At 36.9% G+C, this 6546-nt stretch overlaps 1 long non-coding RNA gene across 2 annotated transcripts; it reads left to right on the forward strand.

The window, feature by feature from the left end:
- Nucleotides 1-3121: 3121 nt before the first annotated feature.
- Nucleotides 3122-5283, forward strand: LOC131523803 (uncharacterized). 2 transcript variants are annotated; one of them, XR_009266854.1, is made up of 4 exons: nucleotides 3122-3462; nucleotides 3756-4330; nucleotides 4425-4512; nucleotides 4753-5283. It is a non-coding gene; the product is annotated as an uncharacterized LOC131523803 (long non-coding RNA). The 2 variants fall into 2 exon arrangements; XR_009266853.1 differs by having other exon boundaries at nucleotides 3122-4330.
- The last annotated feature ends 1263 nt before the right edge of the window (nucleotides 5284-6546 follow it).

Here is a 6546-nt window from a genome sequence, read left to right on the forward strand (position 1 = left end):
CAATCAATTGTGTGTTCTTCTGAGTTCTCTCCTGCACTCTTTCTTTCAGTTAAAACTTAGTGTGCGAGCACAAACCGTCCTCCCTCATTGATCAGAAATTCAATTCAAAAGTCTATAAATAAAAATAAATGAGCGGTAGTCACCCGGTCCCTCCCAGAAGGTGCCAGCTGTATGGAAATCAAATCTATAATCCTTCAAGTGCCGACAGGAACGCATCCAATAATGGCCCGGGCCAAATAATTCACATGCAAGAATTGAATGTCGCAGAATTAAATGAATTCTGTAATAATGGAACGAGCGCCTTAGCTTGAAAGCGCACTCGCAATTTCTCATACATGACTAGTTTAAGAAGAAAGATGGAACGAGAGAGGGATAGTGGAGAGAGCGCGAGGGGAGGAAAAAAGATGGCTAAATCTAAATTAAGATGTTAGATGTGTAGTTTCCAATAGGACCTTGACATAACTGTTGACCTACTCATGACACGATCACAGTGGCGAGGATTTGGAATTCTATTAGTATTACCAATGGAAAAAAGTCAAGGAGTCATCAGGAAAGCAAATCTATAGCCTCTACTCTACCAGACAATTACTGTTGTTAAAGTAGAATTAGATGGGTATTGACAATGAGAGGAGGAATAGGATTAGGCTGACAGGGCCACTGCACTGAGGTGAGAGAGAGAGATAGAGCTGTTTCAGCTGAAGGATGTGTCATAAACTTCATCTTGCTGGTCCATGTCTTACTTTTGATTGTGTTTGGTTCATTTTGGGAACAATTTGTAGATTTTGGCATATTTTCTAAATGAGATCATCTCTGATCTTTATAAGGAGATGCTATTTTGAAAATACTCTGTGAAGAGTTAAACAAACCTCGATGAGCACAAATAAAGTTGTTCAGTCATGATGTACAACTACCACAAAATGTGAGTTTATGTACTTGACATCAGATGAAAGCTGTCCTTATTTAGTCCTTGTTTTAAATCAAACAACAGTTTTAAAATTGATGTTTCAGGTTTACACTACAGTTCAAAACTTAGAAGTTTTTTTCAGCAAGGATGCATTAAATTGATCCAACATTTATTTTCTATTTTAAAAAAAAAGCTGTCATTTTGAATTATAGAAATAATTTACACATAAAACATAATAAAATTAGAAAACGGGTATTTTAAACTGCAATAATACTTCTCAATATTGCTATTTTAAGTTTTTTTTTTAATCAAATAAATGCAGCATAAGAGACTTCTTTTAAAAACAGAGAAAGAGTCCAAACTTTTGCAAAGCATTGCAACAAATGAGTCTTTTTAAGTCATGTTTAACACAGATCTTATTTTACTCATACGAAAAAAAATTCTCAAGAGAAACCATGGCAGAAAATTTAGCATTTAGTTTCCGTTTCAGGAATACAAATTAAACATAGCAGTTTCACTGCCCCAATTCACCAAGTTCAGGGTCAGTCAGTTTATTGTTATTCAGCCGATGAAGTAGTAGTATCCATATAGATAATTACTATAAAAAAATAAAATAAAAAAAAAACTCAAATAAATAAATGGAAGTGGTGATAGTGATAGATTTCCATAGCAGAATGCAAATGGCTACTGAGAAAGAAGTAAACAGCTTGAGGATTACAGATGTGCAAATGAGCATTGCACAACAGGGGTGGTGGGTCAGGGGATAAATAATAAATAAATGATAAAAAACAAGTGCAGAGTCACTACAGCACTCTTCTCAGATGAAATACCCATCAGTACAAAGCATATCCAGTGACGTCTGTTGCTGATATATTGTAAATGAAAGTGTTGTGTTTAAACTTGTGACAAGTTAACTCAGATCTAATAGAGAGAATGAACAAGAGCAAAAGCGAGAGAGAGAGCCCCACTCTGCCCATCCCGCAGATCTTTACTTCTTATTGGAAAACTAGCTGCAGTTAATATTGACACAGCAAGGTGTGAATCAATACATTGAGAATGAGCAATACATTTTAATTTCAAACTGCTCAAACTTCAGCAGCAAATCCATGCAGTTAAGCTGTTGTGGGAGGGGGTGAGAGGGGGCAAGGGAGGGAGTGAATGAGATAGAAATTTGCTGTAGATCAGATCCTGGATCAGCCTCCTCCAGCATGACATTTCCTGTCAGCTGATATAGACTGGCTGAAGTGACTTTTTAACCTGCAGTTCAGCTCAGAGTCACACAAGCCTGTTTAGCACCTCTCTCTGTGCTGGCTCACTGTGAGATGTCCATTATATTTAAAATAATTATTCAGAGCTTAAATATATGCTTTTTAATCTAATTTTTAAAAACAACAACAATAAGGATAATAGTTTTTAGAATGTATGTCAACATAATCTGCAAGATATACTAGTTTGGGGAAAGTAAGATTTGTTTTGAAAAAACAAAACAAAGGAAACAATAAAAAGATCAAAAGAAATGGGAAGACATACAGTGTTACAAAATATATTCTATTTCAAATAAATGCTGTTCCTTTGAACTTTCTATTCTGAAAAAATATATATATTAGCGCTGTCAAACGATTAATCGCGATTAATCGCATCAAAAATAAACGTTTTTGTTTATATAATATATGTATGTGTACTGTGTATATTTATTATGTAAATACAAACACATGCATGTATATATTTAAGAAAAATATGTTATGTTTATATATTAAATATATTTATATATAACAAAATATAAGAATATATATATATATATATACACGTAAATATTTTCAAAATATATACATGCATATGTTTGTATTTATATACTGTATACATAATAAATATACACACACATACATATATTGCAACCCATTCTCACTCCCAACTCGTCACATATTGAAGCTTGGTCAGGACCACTTGGCGTCGCTTTTTGACGCTCAAGGTACCCCATAGCGTTATTTTTCGACTTGCAGGGTCCTCCGTTGCTTTAAATAGGAAACCCTTAGCGTCAATATGCCGACGCCATACTGGGAATTTTATCGTCATAATTATATATTGGGTAATAACATTGCCTTTATTGCATATATGTTGGGGTGTGATTTTTCAATGTAAACAGCCACAACAGTTTAATTTATATTACATTATTTACACATTTATGAGCACATAACCCAATCCCTGCCCCTAACCCACATAGCAAGCACACTCGGGCCGATTCTGGCTGAAATGCGGCACTGTCGGCTCAGTCACGACGTCGGTGAGAAGATAATGGGCCAGAGCCGCGCCGACTCTACAAAACACTTCTGGTTGACAGACGGCTTTTTCTCTCTGGGCCGATCTCGGCTGAAAGCTGTTGTACGCGCGGCAGGTCCGCACTCGGTGTAGTTGTGTGTCTCTACCTTCGGCCCGAGCTGGTTTTGTCTCCGGCGGCCGCTGCTAGAATGAAGATCCGCCTGAGAGAGAGATTTGGCGGTTAATCCTGAGGAGATTTCGGCGGGCACAGGTCTCAAGAGGAATACTTCAGCTGCAAAAAGGTAAATTAAGTTATTTAATGATCGATCTAGTGTTGTTTGATGTTTAAATGCCAGGAGGAGTATAGTTTTTAGATGGTTTCTGCTAGGTTTGCGATGATAATAGCGTCAGAAAAATCATTCGGTCCGGATATATTGAGTGTTGATGAGTAACGTTAGGCCTAACTGTCAGGCGCGGTCTCTTTAGGAAAACAATATGTAATTTTTTTAATATGAAAAACCGATGAGCTGTATCCAGTGCACGATAATGTAAGGTAATTAAATTTTAATGAGTTAAATTCCATTTTGTTTGCTAGAATTCATTCGATTCATCTTTTTCAACGAGTGATTGCTATTGAATCAAAGGAGTCGGACCGCGCTGCTGGAGCCATAAACATCTATACGAGTGACTCTGTCTGATTCGATTCACTGAACCATTCAAATGAGTCATTTGTTTGTAAGTCAAACTGAGCACGCTATAGTAGCATTACACCTGCTAAGATAATTCAATATGTGCAATCTGAATTTAATAATAATATTTATTTTGTGGTAACACTGCCGTGTGGGCAGCTCTGACAGAGAAAAACACTATAGATACGTAAGAGAAAGCCGTAAAATGTAAGTGCATCATCTTTTGTTCTTGAATGGAGGCCTAATCTGTCTGCTGCACTTCAGCAGGTTCAGTTTTTAGAGTGAATGAAAACTTCTGAAGCATAGATATGCCGTGTGATGTGATTAAAATCATACTTATTTTACTGTGGTGGGGATTATTATGAGCAAACAAATTTAAAAGTTTAATCTGAACACTATATATATGTAATCTGACATTTATTTATTTTATTTTTTTACAGAAATTCTGAGCTGCTGCATGAACATTCATCAAACATATAAGGTGCGAATTCTGGCTCTCGTCCTAATGATTGTAAAAGCTGTAATGCTTAAGATTAAATAATTACCTTACAATATATATTTGTACATATTTCAAGGCTGCAATTTGGAAAAAAACTTTCAAGCTAATGCTGCTGAAATGGAGGTCAAGGGGACTATGAAGAGGTGGCTTCCAGCTGATCAAAAGTGAGTACTTCAGGAGGCAGACACACTCTGTGAGTTTAAAAGACCATCTCTTTAACCTTCCATACACATGACACACTATCACATTTCTATAATTCAAATCTCTTAAAGGATTTTTATGCTGCACCAATTAGGGTAAGCAGCAACACTTCCTATAATATCTAATGTACTTGTTAATTTGTAAGAAGAATGACATCATTGCTTATATTAGTTGCTTATATACTGTCTCACCCTTATCCCTAGGTTACAATAATCAGCTGATCCAGTCGGTATCCAGACCAGACGGTGGACCTGCACCAGGAGTGACCACAACACATCCCTGACTGTCAGCGGAGACCATGTCAGCTAGATGACAGATCCCTGTGAAGACCTCACTGATGGCCCCAGCACAGATCCTCAGCAAAGACTACGAGAACCAGACAAGCCCTCTGCACAGACCCTTTTACCAGCTTCACCTGCTGGCGTGATGTTACTTCATGCAGAAGAAGTTGGATGAAATATTCTGAATGATATCAATCCACAATCTGACTTGTGATGCAGCCTGGAATAATCACACCACGTTCATTCGTTTGGCCAGACGAGACTGTTTCCTGACTGAGCCGGGTCTTGTTTGGGTTTGGGTTCCTTGTCACTGTTGCCTTTTGTCTTGCTTGGTTGAAGACACCTAATATTCAGCAATATTATTGACTTGACTGCACTGACACCATTTGATAAGAACTGAACTGAATTATGACACACAATGTTTTATATATGAAGTTTATTTGCAAAAACGGATAACGGATAAAATTTTGTTTTTGTTATCATGTTTTTGTTTTATTGTGTTAGTTAGCTAGTATTTATTAGTTATTCTTTACCTAATCAAAATAACCTGAATGCAGTTTGATTGAGATTAATTGGAATGCACAATGAAAAACATGATTTTTAAAATTGTTAAAACGAAGTTATCTGTTTCTGCAAATGAACTCTTCATTTATATATATATATATATATATATATATATATATATATATATATATATATATATATATATATATATATATATATATATGCAGTAAATATAATTTACTTGTTACTTTGTGGTTTAAAAAGTGTGAATGTTTATACTGTAGTGCATTTGTTCATATATATTTAAAGTATTTGGTAATTTTATAATTAAAGCCTTTTTAATGTTTTTAAATGGTTGTATTTGTGTTTCACTGCTGAATTACATTTAGCAGTTTCTGGGCCACATTCGCCCGGGGACCAAGCCGAGTCTCAGCCAGATCTGGCTTAAAGTGTCTGGGCCAGACCTGGGCCACATAAAATAATAGAAGTCACTCTACAGTATGCGGGCCAGACCTGGGCCACATAAAATAATAGAAGTCATTTTACAGGTTGTGGGCCACATCTGGGCCAGAGGAAATTGTTTGAGTCGGTTTTCAGTGTGTGTGCCAGTTTTGGGCCGGGGACCCAGCCAGAACTGGGCCAGAAGTGAAGCAAGGTTGTGGCCCAGAGGTGGGCCAGACAAATTTTGCTATCTGGGAAACCTACCATTTGTCAATAAAACACAAGATATAACAGGCAGATACAACTGCCGTCATAATTTAATCAAAAAATATTAATATTCCAAGTCTTCCGAGGCAAAACATTTGATTTGTGAGAGGAATAGACGCGATCGCCGTCTCCATCCGCCGTTAAGCTCATCCTATGTGCTGCAGTCTGTGGTGCGCAAATTCAAAAAATGCCGCCAGAAGAAGCCTTATGTCAGCCTTGGTTGTGAAATGCTATTGGCTCTTGTGTGTCTCGTGACCGATTGCGTTATGCTGTTCTGATAGGCTATTGGCTCTTGTGTGTCTCATGACCAATTGCGTCATGCTACGGGACTGGAGTATCTTTTTGAATGAGATGTGAGCGCGTTAACAGAGCGGGATCATTTTCAGCGATTAAAACCTTATGTTTTGCTCTATTCTTCTCATAAAGACTTCGTATAGCTTCAGAAGACTTGGAATGCAACACGACTTGTTTGCAATGCTTTTATACTGCTTGTTTATGGTCAGT

Source organism: Onychostoma macrolepis, chromosome 17, assembly GCF_012432095.1.
Source record: "Onychostoma macrolepis isolate SWU-2019 chromosome 17, ASM1243209v1, whole genome shotgun sequence".
Lineage (NCBI taxonomy): Eukaryota > Metazoa > Chordata > Actinopteri > Cypriniformes > Cyprinidae > Onychostoma > Onychostoma macrolepis.